The sequence below is a fragment of the Pinus tabuliformis genome, chromosome 1_2 (assembly GCF_031772625.1).
Source record: "Pinus tabuliformis cultivar Carrire ecotype Pingquan chromosome 1_2, CPIR1, whole genome shotgun sequence".
In the NCBI taxonomy this organism is placed as follows: Eukaryota; Viridiplantae; Streptophyta; class Pinopsida; order Pinales; family Pinaceae; genus Pinus; species Pinus tabuliformis.
Window position 1 is genome coordinate 166,926,652 of NC_142298.1, and position 11,380 is coordinate 166,938,031.

Sequence of the window (11,380 nt, forward strand, 5' to 3'; positions counted from 1 at the left end):
AAAATTTGACCCACATCAAACTATAACAATATTTTTTTATTAGCATAAACCTCAATCTAAACAACTTATTTTCATTTTTTGTTTTTTAATAATTATATAAATTTTACTATTCATCTCTATTAGAATTCTCTTTTTTTAGTTATATATTTTAATTTTTCTATTTGCCTTGTTTTTATTTTCATATGATATTTTAAATTATATATTCAATATGATTAAATTAAAATTTAAAATTTTTTAAGTTTATAATTTGACTAAATTTCTTTCCTTGAAAATATAATAAGCTTTTAATTTTTTTGATTTAAATTTATAAAAATTTGATGGCATAATAACATTGTTGTGTAATCTAAAATAGTAAATTAAAATATAAATCTTAATTGTAGGTTTGAAAAGTATTTTTGAAGGTTCACTGTATTCTTTAATCTAAATGAAAATGGATATTAGAATAGACGAAAACAACCCCTTACTACCAATTGTTATTTTAACAATGGAATTATTTTTAATAAATATAAGGTTTTAACTTAATTTCATTATATAATTTGTTATTTTTATTAGTTGAAGTAAAATTGTAAATACAAAAAGAAATTTCAATTTCTAAATTTCTAAAACAAAAACAAATCCTCCAACATTTGAGGCTCAAGATCTTGGAGGCTAAAAGAAATGTTTTGCAAAGGCAAGGAGGATCATATTAGAAGGAGTTTGAGATCATAGTGTCACGAACCTCCATGGGAGGATACTCCATATGCTATGTGGTAAGCCTTGATAGACTTGTTTTAGAATAACAATGAACACAAGAAGCTAGCACCGAAGGAGAAGCTTCACAAGATAGAGATTGAAAAGGGTGACACAATACCAAAGTACCTGAGCAAGTTCACCAAATGTGAGGATGAACTTGGGAGTGTTGGTATTACACTTCTTTAGGATGATCTATCAAGCCTAGCACTTTAAGCCTTCCGAGGAGCTAGCACAACTACAAGGATTCAATAAATGGGAGGGAGAATCTACCAAATTGGGAGATATTGTGGTCTGATTTGGTGCAAGAAGAGATAAGGGGCAACACGAGAGATGGGACGTCATCCAAACAAGATAAAGACAACCTTGCATTAATCAAGAAAGGAAAGAAGGCCAAAGGAAATAATTCCCAAGGTGAGGTTGATTCGAGCCATGAGGGAAAGAAGAAATACTTGTCCAAAATCAAGTGTTTCAACCGGGAACTATGCCATGAAGTGTTCACACAAGTAGGAGAGCAAGAAGGAGCCTGTGGTAGAAGCAGGAGGTGAAGCTTTGGCTTCAAGCTCTAAGCTTGATTTCACTCTCATCGCATGCATGGTCAACAACATGATGGTGAGTGTGTGGTACGTGGATAATGGTGCCTTGTTCCACATGATAGGGAATAGAGAATTCTTTAGTGATTTGGAGGAGAAATATCTCTAGAGGAATATTGAGTTTAGAGACGATGGAAGGTAAAACATGACTAGTATTGGTAAAATCACTTTTCAGAGGGAGTCGAGCTCCCCTCTCAAGCTCAAAGATGTGTTGTTTGTTCCAGATCTAAACAATAATCTCATCTCTGTAGCAGTGTTGGAAGACCGTGGTTATGATGTCATCCTCAATAAAGGTAAAGCCTTTCTGAGGCACATAGCCACCGGGTCGGTTAAGGAGATCGATGCTAGATTCAATAAAATGTATGCACTTGAGGTAGAAGATGCATCGAAAGCCTTGAGGAGCAAGGCAAAGGTTACAGGCTTGATGGTTGAGAGGGAGCCTAATTTACCTCTCAAATGGGGACTCAAAAGTAGCCTCATAGAGAAATAGAGAGGAGACCAAGTGGGGACATTCACTCAAGCAAAGACTTAATTTAATTTCCCTTAATTAAATTAGGAGAAATTTGAATTCTGTTTTCAAGGAAATATTTGGAGGAATTTAACTGAAGTGTTATGAGACTTATCTATGAGTTAAATGAGTTAATTCAAGTAGGAGACACTTGGGTTGAGTTCTACATGATTGATTTCTAATTTGTAGCAATCATGATTAGTTAATTTGAGTTATTATGAGTGTAACTAGATCTCACTATTAGTAGAACTAGTTGAAGCACAATTAAGGGTGTGTAACTAATTTCACTGAGTGATCATTGAGTTAAATTGATCAATCAACCAAAATTAACTCATCCATATAGATAACTAGAGTTACATAGTTGACATTGGAATTCAAGGAAAATGTACTATAGTTGTAGCATAATCAGTGTTTACAGTTGGTGCATGTAGTTAGAGGAGGGCCTATTGGGAATTGCACAATTCTAATTGGGAAGTTCCCTAATTAAAAGGGGGCTAATTCCTTGAAGAACAATGCAAGGAAATAGGGACTTAGAAAAGCCATGCTTTGTTTAAGTATTGATAAGAGGCAACTTGTTGAGTAGTGAGATAGATTGTACTAGTGAAAAGATTGCTTACCCTTGAGCAAACATTGTAAATCTTTTCTATTTTCTGACTTATGCAATATACAAATAGGAGGGGTTTTGTGCAGTTGTTTTCCCCTATAAAATCATTGTATAATATGTGATTGAATTTTTTCTCATATATGCTTTGGGGTTTCTCGGTCGCTTAATTGTTTGTGCAATTGATAGAGTAGATTCAAGTCTTTTGATTCAGATAAATTTCATAAGTAGTTTTAATCTACAAGTACTTTCTACAAAGGATTATTGTCCATGTTTAGGGAAGAACAATGTCTGTAGATCTTAAAGAAATCTTATAATGTTAAAAGGTATCTTTTGTAAAATGTTGAAAAGTAATTGGACTGTATGTTTTAAAATGGAGTGTGGTAAAAATAGTGTTGTGTGCTCTTAGAAATTAGAAGTTATCTACTATCCTAAAATCCTCTGCTCTCACATTTATTGATTTGGTTTCTTTGGATTTAGCTTTGCCATAAAAATCTTATTTGTTTGAAATGCAAAAACAAAAAAATTTCCTTTCTAAATGCTTTTCAATGTCTTTGTTTTTCTTGTTATTTTTAAATAAGTTATACAAATCCATGATTAAACTATAAATACATATAAATTTCACTATATAAACTTTAAAAATATTATGTTATACAAAAATAAAATATACATTTTGAAGAAAAAAAAATTGAAAAAATGTTTAATTATATTAAAACTTTCAAACTTTACCGTAACATTTTAGATTATGATTTAAAAACAATATCATTTTTAACTTTAAACTTTCAAAAATAAAACATAAATAATGGGACTCTAAGTTTTATTTCAAATGTATTTATTTCACATTCACATTTCTTTCCTACCAAAAATAAATAAATTCATCTATGTTATTATTAGTGTGATATTATTTCCAAATATGAAACAATTTTCTTGAATTTAATTTCAATTTATTAATATATTATTAAAGTTTTAATCTCTATTTTTTAAATAATTATAAAACATCTTAATGTTACTTTTAAAGCTTTTTCATGTATTTATGATTTTCCATTGTATTATATATTCTTCGTGCATTGTCTTGTATTATATAGTTTTTATTTTTGATTGGTTAAAATATTTAAATATACATATTTTATGTGATAATGATTAAATTTTTTGAAACTGAAATTAGTTTATTAGGTTTTACATAGAAAAGAGATTACCTGAAATTCCTTAAAATTTTATTTTACTTTAAAAATATTAAAAAAAAGTATTCCAATGTTAATATAGTTTTGTTGAGTTAACCTGTTAGAAAGCTTGGTATTATGATAAGTTTTTTGAAATTGGGATCTAATTTAGGTATAAATTAGATATTTAAGAGAAATTGTTTTTCATGGTCAACACTCTTGGTGTGACAAAGGTTGTATAATATATTAGGGTTGATCATATCCTTATAATATATTAATTTTGAAGGCCCATGAGACCTTATTCGTATTTTAGCAATATGATTTTTTTTCCTTACAATAGTCAAAATCCCTTGAGGGAATTGAACTCTCATAAGGAGGATAACAACATTTCTAATCATTCTAACTAAATCCAACTAACATAAGCCATTATTAGTCCTTGGCTTGTTAGGGTCTATATCATTCACCTCGTGGTCAAAGTGTGTTGAATTTGCATGTTTTTATTCCTTTTTTGAAATTTTAAGCGAAGTTTCGAAAGAACCTAAATATTTCTATTTTTTTGTAAATTCAAAAATTATTTCTTGATTTCATGGAAATCTTATTTCTATGTTTGAATTGGCTCATGTTTCTCTCATGGGACATGTGTTTTATTTTCCATATTTTTTAATCCTAACAATTCATTAAAAAAATAAATCTAATTTTTTAAGCGGCGATTATGTTGGTGAGTGCTATCCTATTATGGCTCACACTACTAACACTGTGAGGTGTGATGTTGCTACTTCTTTGCCCAATATTACAGTTCCCTTATGTGGGCGAGGGTGGGTGCTAACATTGTGAGGCATGATGTTGCTACTTTTGTGCCCAATATTATAGTTCCCTTATGTGGGTGGGGGTGGGCGCTAACAAATTGTGGAGAGGAAGCTTGGTATTCATCACCACTATTATGCACTCTTCACATAGAAATTTAAATGTTTCACCATATCATATCACATCACGTCACAATTTTACAATTTTGATCATTTTAATGTCGAACTAGGAAGGTATGCAACTATTTAATTAGCTTGCTAAATATTAATTCAAATATGTGATATCATGTAAAATAATTAATTTTTTGGACATAAACGAAAAAAAGCATATAGCCTTTTTAGTAAAATCTTAAATAAATTATCCTATCTCTCGATGAAGCAAACTTTGCAAGATCTTCAAGTCAAGTTTGATGTTCCAATTCCCATCTCGTGTGATAACACCAGTGCCATCAGTATCTCCAAGGTTCCTGCGATGCATTCCAAAACAAAGCACATTCTGATCAAATATCATTTCGTTAGAGAGTAGGTTGCCAAAAAGAATATCAATCTTGAATATGTTAGCACAAAGGAACAAATTGTTGACATCTTTTCCAAACCATTACCTCGTGAAGCATTTAAGTATCTTCGCCAAAATCTTGGGATTCTACCAAGTTCTCATTAGACTCTTTTTGTTATCTAACTAAGTAGAAAGGGGCAGTGGAGGTGTGTACAACTCCACGGGATGACATTTTGTCAGGGTGAGTTAACCTTTGAGATTGATGAAAAAGGGGGAGAGAAGGTAGTAGGAAGAGGTGTCATGATTGTAGGGGGAGAATTTGTGTTGCCATCAAGCCAAAGGGGGAGATTATTGAACACTGGTTGCCATTAACGTCAACCCAAGCAACACTAGGGTCTACCCTAATCTTGCATGGGACTTTTTACTTGAAAAATTGTTAGGATATTCCGACACATAGGAAATAGTTAAGTTCAACTTGGTCTAGAATAGAGTTAGGTATAGAGTTAGGTAAAGTGTGTTTCTTTACCCTTGTACATTTTGTAACTTACAATCCAACGGTCACGATATGTAGTGATCCGACGGTTCATTCTCTCCTCGGTATTACCGACACTTGATCCGTGGCTTGACACCCGATTGGTCCTTGAGTTCTATTTAAAGCGCATGGAGGGTCATTGTTCGTGTAATCCGTGCATGAGAGAAGCTTATGTAAATTTTCATTCTTTGATTAATAAATTGCCTGTAGTACCCACGTTGGGACAAGCCGTGGACTGTTTCCCTCTTTGAGGGTTTTAACCACGTCAAAAATACTGGTGTATTGATCTGTGATCTGGTTGTGAGCGATGTCCTTTTGGTATTCTTTCTGAGGAACTTACCCTGTAAATTCCTACATGGTATCAGAGCTATTTGAGGGCCGCGTCCATTCGTGATCCAAATCTGAAGCCGGTAGAACTGCATGCGGCTGTCGTTTCCTAGATCTGTTGTTTCTGACTGCTTTCGGGCCAAGAGGACTGCCGTGTTGCGTTCGGAGCATCTGTTCCAGTGAGGAACCCCTTTCGTTTCACGCGAAAAGGTTTCCGGTAGCCCCAGCTGCGTCATTTTTCAGATCGAGAGGTATACAGTGTTTTTTGCAGTTTACTGTTATTTTCTCTCTGCTTATTTCGGTTTCGGTTTATTTAGCCCTTTTTTTAACCGGATCTATACCTTTCATTTCTGCGTATGCTCTTTGCCCTGCGACTCTGTGTGATCTGGGCAAATCAGAAACAGAAAGGAAGGATTTTTCTCATGCGTATGCTCTTTTCCCTGCACCTTAGTGTGATCTCGGAAAATCAGAAACATTGAGAAAAATATTTAGTTTTTCGGCTAAAGCTAACTTTGAGATTTTTTTAAAAATTTCTAGTTTTTTGGCTAAAGCTAACTTCGAGCCGCAAGGTTCGTTTTTCTTTGCATATTCGTGTTGGGTTTTGTGTTTTGTGTTTTGTAGGGAAAAAGAGCTTTCTCAAGGCAAGCACGCAAACCAAGGCCCCCCCCCTCTCTCTCTCTCTCAAATTTTTTGTATAGATCAATTGGTTCAAAGCTATTTTAAGAGAGTAGAGGTCTTGGGTTCAAGTCTCCATTTTGTGGGGGCGGATTTTTTCATTCCCGCACATTCGCGCACTTTGCCGGCAACGTCAACAATTTTTTTTCAAAAAGCCATAACTTCTTCATCCGGAAGCCTTTTTCAGAGCCGTTTTTTTTAAAACCGCCTATTTTTTCGAGATCTATCCATTGGAACACTTACTTTCAGCATCTTCAGCTTCAGTTTTAAAAAAAAAAAATGGAAAGTCCATGCCAAGTCATTCTTGACAGCACTAACTACTTCCAATGGGTAGCCTACATGGAAGATTTACTTAGAAGTAAAGGTCTCTTCAGAATAGCCACAGACCAAGAGAAGAAACCAAAAGATGAAGACAAGGCTGCAAAATGGGAAAATAGACAAGATCAAGCACGTGGTTTGATAGGGATGTCTATTTCTCCTGATCTTAGATTCCACATTGCAGAACTTGAGACTCCTCATGAAGCATTAGAAAAACTCACTAAAGTTTTTGGGATTAAAAATGAAATTAGAGCCCATCAACTTGAAAATGAGTTGCTTACTTTGGATCCTAATAATTTTTCTTGCATTGAAGATTTCTTGTCCAAATTCAAGACCCTTAGATATCTCTTGGAAGGTGTTAAAGTTAAGAAAGAAGATGGTAACCTTATTTATTCCATCCTTACTAAGTTGGGACCAGCCTACTCTGTATTTGTTTCCACTTTCCATTCTACAAGGGAAGCTTTCATTTGTCAAGGAAAAGACTACAAGGCCCCTTCCTTTGACTCCTTTTGTGATTCCTTAATAAGAGAACAAGAAAAACTCTTACACCTTGGTCTTCTTAATCTTGGAAACTCTTCCATGAAAGCGTTAGCCGCCCAACAACAACCAAATTCAAAGAATCCTAAGAAGTCATATCCTCAAAAGAATGGTCCTAAACCAACTCAGCCTCAAAATGAAAGATCATTTCAGCAAAATGATAAGACCAATAAAAACAAATGGAAGAAGACTGATAGACATTGTAACTTTTGTAATCGAGATGGCCACTTAGAATCTAAATGCTTTAAGAAGATGGAAGCCTTGGAAGCCGCAATGAAGAAACATAACATCCATGTGGAGCCTACTTCAACTTCAACTTCCGGAATGGCACTTTCTGCATGTCGTTGTCAATCATCTCAGTCTGGTTATGCATTAAATGTATCTTCTTCTTCTTCTCATTCTCATGAGTGGCTCATTGATTCTGGAGCCTCTTATCACATGGCCAAAAACCAAGCCATGTTTTCTTCTTTAAATGATTGTAACACCAAAAATATATATGTTGGTGATGATAGATCTCTTAATGTTGTAGGGACTGGAACTGTTCATCTAGACAATGGTCAGTTTAATGATGTATTATGTGTTCCAACCTTATCCTGCAACCTTCTATCTGTCTATCAGATAACTCATTCAGGTGAAGGTAAAATTGTTGAATTTTCACCTCATGATGTTGTAATCAAGGATCTAAAAGATCCTAAACAGATTCTAGCTACTGGTCTTGCTGATGATTCCACAAGGTTGTATAAGTTTCACAACTTTGGGTCATCAAATCTTCCCTCAGTATTTGTTGCTCATAATGATGAAGTGAGCAAACTTTGGCATGAGCGATTTGGTCACTTAAACTATCGCTCCCTTCAGCATCTATGTAAAGAAAATATGGTGACAGGTCTTCCTATGGTATCTTGCAGAGATGGTGTTTGTTCCGGATGTGTACTCGGAAAACATCATCGGGACAGTTTTGACAAACGTGCCTCTTGGCACGCCTCAGCCCCTTTACAGCTTGTGCACAGTGATTTATGTGGTCCTCTTCCTGTTGCTTCATTCTCTGGCTGCAAGTACTTCTTAACTTTCATTGATGATTTCTCCAGACGCACTTGGGTATACTTCTTAAAACTCAAGAGCGAAGTATTTAACACATTTTTGGCCTTCAAAGCCTTTGTTGAAAAACAATCTGGACATCAAATTCTTAAGCTAAGAACTGATAATGGTGGAGAATATGTTAAAAACACATTCATCAACTTTTGCACCGAAAATGGAATTCAAATGCAACATACTGTTCCATACACTCCACAACAAAATGGTGTAGCTGAAAGGAAAAATCGCACCTTAAAGGAAATGGCTAATTGTATGCTGCAATCTAAAGGACTCAGTCTTAGTTTTTGGGCCGAAGCAATTAATTGTGCAAATTATATAATCAATCGCACTCCTACTAAGGTTCTAGAGAATATCACTCCAGAAGAAGCTTGGAGTTCCATTAAACCAGATGTAAGTCACTTTCGTGTTTTTGGAAGTGAAGCATGGGCCCATATTCCAGATGAAAAGCATAAAGCTTTAGAACCTAAGAGTGAGAAATGTACTTTTGTTGGATATTCTGAAGATGTAAAAGGTTATAGACTTATTCCATTTAAGTCCAAAAATGTTATCATTAGAAGAGATGTAAAATTTGATGAAAATAAATCGGCCTGCGAGCCTAGTCCGGCGGATGTGCCACCTCTTCCTATCTCTTCTACTTTTGAAAACATTTCTTCTTTAGATGATGAAAGTGAGGATGACAATCCTCCCCCACCTTCTCAGGATCCTCAACTTCCAAGATGGGTCCGTGCTACTCGGGATGCAGCAGGTGATCTTGCCGGTGATCCTACAGATCAGCGACGTACACGTTCTCAGTTTGAAAGAGCCTCTTCTTTACTGGCTCAAGCTCCAGTAAATCATGATCCTGACACTTTTGCAGAAGCTTCAGGCCATCCACATTGGGAAGCAGCTATGAATGAAGAATATCATTCATTGATGACAAATGATACATGGGATCTTGTTCCTCTACCAAAGGGACGCAAACTTGTTAGATGTAAATGGGTTTACAGAACCAAGTATGGACCAGATGGGAAAGTTGATAAACATAAAGCTCGTCTTGTTGCTAAGGGCTTTTCACAGGTTGAAGGCATTGACTACACTGAAACCTTCTCCCCTGTTGCCAAAATGAACTCTATCCGCCTTGTTCTTTCCCTTGCTGCCTCTTTAAAATGGGAAGTCCATCAGATGGATGTTAAATCTGCCTTCTTGCATGGGGACTTGCAGGAAGAAATCTATATGGAACAACCCATTGGCTTCATACAAACAGACTCCAGCCTTGTTTGTCGACTTAAGAAATCCCTTTATGGTCTCAAGCAAGCTCCTCGGGCTTGGTATGCCAAAATGGATAGCTTTCTTTTAGAATCTGGCTTTTCTAGGTGTCATTCTGACAATACTGTCTACACCAAGAAAGTGGGCAACTCTCTTATCATCCTTGTTCTTTATGTTGATGATCTTATTCTTACTGGTAGTGATCCCAACCTTATAAACCATGTGAAGTCCAGCCTTAAAAAGAAATTTGAAATGACAGACTTAGGACACTTACACTATTTTCTCGGTCTTCAAGTCTTGCAATCCAAGGAAGGTATTTTCCTTTCCTAGTCCAAGTATGCTTGTGATATTCTTCGTCATTTTCACATGGAAGACTGTAAGCCAGCCCCTTCTCCCTTTCAGTCTGGAGTCAAACTTTCAGTCTCTTGTACTTCTCCTGAAGTTGATGCTACCTTATACCGTCAACTTGTAGGAAAACTCTTGTATTTAACCCATACTCGTCCTGATCTTTCCTTTGCTGTTGGCCTTGTTGCTCGTTTTATGCAAAACCCCCGTGAAAGTCATTGGAAAGCAGCTAAAAGAATACTTCGTTATGTTTGAGGTACAGTATAGTTTGGGATTCATTACAGTGCCAAAGCAGCTCCTCTGTTAGTTGGTTTCACTGATTCTGATTGGGCTGGTGACCCTGATGATCGGAAGTCTACTGCCGGTTATGTCTTCACTCTTGGTTCAGGACCTATTACATGGGCTTGTAAGAAACAGGCTGCCATTTCTCTTTCGTCAGCAGAAGCAGAGTATCGTGGTGTCGTGGAAGCTAGTAAGGAAGCCTTGTGGCTTCGTCAGATCCTATCAGAGTTTGGCTTTGAGCAGCAGCATCCAACCACACTTTGGTGTGATAATCAAAGTGCCATTCAGCTATGCAAAGATCCAGTCCAGCATCAGCGCAACAAACACATTGAACTACACATGCACTTCATCAGAAAGCTCATTCATGACCATGTTCTTGAAGTGCAATATTGTCCAACAGATGATCAGGTTGCAGACATCTTCACAAAGGCTCTCACAGAGGCGAAGTTCACTAAACTTCGATATATGCTTGGATTTCAGGAAGTTGTCACTAAGGGGGGATAGGCTCTAGTGCCTCCTTCCTTCTCCTATTGTGTCATATTTGTAAATCCTTCAATCCTATCCCAAGTTGTTCTTAAGGGGGGATGTTAGGATATTCTGACACATAGGAAATAGTTAAGTTCAACTTGGTCTAGTATAGAGTTACGTATAGAGTTAGGTAAAGTGTGTTTCTTTACCGTTGTACATTTTGTAACTTACAATCCGACGGTCACGATATGTAGTGATCCGACGGTTCATTCTCTCCTCGGTATTACCGACACTTGATCCGTGGCTTGACACCCGATTGGTCCATGAGTTCTATTTAAAGCGCATGGAGGGTCATTGTTCGTGTAATTTGTGCATGAGAGAAGCTTATGTAAATTTTCATTCTTTGATTAATAAATTGCCTGTAGTACCCACGTTGGGACAGGCCGTGGACTGTTTCCCTCTTTGAGGGTTTTAACCACGTCAAAAATACTGGTGTATTGATCTGTGATCTCGTTGTGAGCGGTGTCCTTTTGGTATTCTTTCTAAGGAAATTACTCTATTCCGAGTCAAGGATTTTTTAGATGGATTCCAATCATCGGGATGTTTCCATTAATATATGGCACACAAAGTAATTCTTCACGGTTTGAGAGATATTCATGTTCGAAGTTA